The sequence below is a fragment of the Corvus brachyrhynchos genome, unplaced genomic scaffold (genome assembly GCF_000691975.1).
Source record: "Corvus brachyrhynchos isolate BGI_N302 unplaced genomic scaffold, ASM69197v1 scaffold48, whole genome shotgun sequence".
Taxonomy (NCBI): domain Eukaryota; kingdom Metazoa; phylum Chordata; class Aves; order Passeriformes; family Corvidae; genus Corvus; species Corvus brachyrhynchos.
This window is the reverse complement of record NW_008240027.1, coordinates 1,213,586-1,215,995: the sequence shown is the minus strand read 5'-3', so window position 1 is coordinate 1,215,995 and position 2,410 is coordinate 1,213,586. Positions and strand designations below refer to the sequence as shown.

At 38.8% G+C, this 2,410-nt stretch overlaps 1 protein-coding gene across 1 annotated transcript in view; it reads right to left on the bottom strand.

The window, feature by feature from the left end:
• AGBL4 (ATP/GTP binding protein like 4) overlaps nucleotides 1–2,410 on the bottom strand; it is a gene marked incomplete at its 5' end in the record, with an annotated part of 872,835 nt that overhangs the window by 623,513 nt on the left and 246,912 nt on the right. The window lies entirely within an intron of this gene.

Genomic DNA, 2,410 nt, shown 5'->3' with positions numbered 1-2,410 from the left:
AATAAAGGACAAACATTAACAAAATGAGGACTTTCAGAGAGCCCTTTCATTCGCGGCCTGAGGTTCAGAAATCTTCAGGATGCTCTGTGTGAAAAACACAGATGAAAACTGCAGCAGGTTTTAAGTCAGGGGTGAGCAGCTCATGGCCCACACAGCCGTGTCAGACACTGAAGTACAGCAGGGAGATGTAGCATATCTGGGAGTTAACAGTGCCCACCTTATAACATTCACCAAAACCCGAGTTCAGCAAGAGCAAGGAGCTAAACAGATGCCAATCATCAGACTGAGGGGCCTCATCAAGTGCCTCTTGGCACACGTCACTTTCTCATGGCAGAAAAAAGAAAAGCAGTACAGGTGGGCATCCCACCTTTAAAAATGGGAAATCTGCGTTAAAATGGTGACAAAACTATTTCTTAGCTCAGAAAGGCAATGCCTATGAATTTACTCTGGAGTCCAGGGTGGGGATCAGGTGACTCAGTGGGTTAAATCAACATTCATAGTGACATTGAATTGGTTTCCTGTGTATCATCCATCCAAGATATGGTTTTAAAACTTAAAACACACACGCACACACACAGAGCACCGGTGCAATAGTAAATCAGAGCCTGGCTTAAGCTGCCAACAAAACTATTTTTGGGGTCTAGTCACGAAGACAGGGAAGTGCATAACACATAAGCTTTAAGGAAATTACTAGCCAAGAACACTAAGATCTCATCAATAATCACCTCTGCTTTAAAACACTGATGAGTCATGAGCAATACTCTGTGATTATCCGGGCTTCGTGCTTGCTGCACAGACACTGGCTTTAGGGAGAAACTGGAGCTGTGATTCCAACTTCACTACTAGAGAAACAACACACAGATCAGGAAAGGAGTCTGAGCCAGAAACTAACAAAAAAAGCTGAAGTACTCTGTATCCAGAATGCAGTTCATTCTATGAAACCTCTCTCCAAATTTTTTTTTTTCTTTCCAGTGATCATATACCACTATTATGTGAGGAAATCACTTGGACCCAGGATTCACCTATTTCCAATATTTTGGGGCTTACTTTTATCAACAATTGCCCACTCACCAAACAGATTTACACATCTGTTTATAAGCAAAGCAACTTCAGGTACTGATCCTGGAAAATCTTAATTGCTTTGGGCATTTCAGTATGATGCTTCGTTAAAAATCAAATCACTGCAATGCTCTTTGAGATTGCAAATATATAATGGTATTTCTGAACTCTGCTAGTTCTAGTGACATACTTTGATTTCTGACATTTCAAACTGGCTCTTCTTCATCTGTTAAATTTAAACCAAAGGTAGAGGAACCAAAAGCTAAATCTCAGCAGCACTTCAGGGTAGTAATAATCTTGTGAAATGTCCTCTTGGTTCCTGTATTCCCCCAATACCATTTTTCAAAAGTCACTTTTTAAGGTAATACAAAAATTTAATTAAAGTTAATGAATTGCTTTGAGACTGCCAGATTAATACCAAAAATACAGTCAATGAAAAAGTGTTTTCAATACTGAAGAATTCAGAAACATTAACAGACAACAAGGAAAACCCCATCATAAAAATTCAGGGCAAGTATAGGGCATTTCTTTAGATAAAACAGATTTTATTTTCCTCTTCAATTTTCAGAATAAAGGTTGGCCATGGGATGCAAGATATATAACATATAAACCAAACTTCATAGAAAGTAGTTGCTACATAGATTGTTTCATTAACCTGAATGATTAAGCATTTTATATTATCACTTTTTAAAAGCATAAAGCAATTAAAAAGTAATAGGACATTCTGGAAAATGGAATTCCTCACTGCATACTGTAAACCCCAGTCTCACTTGTTATAAATACTTAAACAGAAAAAAATAAACTTTATTATTTAAAGGCAAATAAAGCTACGCTTCTCTCTCAAACTGGAAAGTCCCAAAGGCTTTATATTCTAAAGTCTTTCCTCTAAAAGATTTTTCCAATTTATTTTCAAAATAGAAACCAGCAGGACAAAGGACTAAAGGGTCCCCATGGAATGGAAGTGTAGGAATGATCTTCCCTTTCACTCTACTCAGATTTGTTTAACTACAAAATTGTAGCACATTTGGCTGCAACTGGGAGGAATCCACTTAGCTAACATCTTGCTGTCCGTGACCTTGTGGTCAGCACAAAACTAACCAAAATTAATTCAGTACTTTTGGCTAACTACATTCCAGTACAAGAATTACAGAATTTCATCAAGCTAGAATATATAATCAAATGTACAAACCACGGAAAACTAAGCTGATTCTTCAGCCATCTGCGCTGGCACTGAGAAAACTGCTCACCTTTGGCAGCAAAGAAAGCCACAGAGCCAGAGGGAGGCCCAGGGCTCTCCACTTGCAGCTGGGGATGTGTCACCTGGGCAAGGTCCCAGACGGGGAAGAGGCGT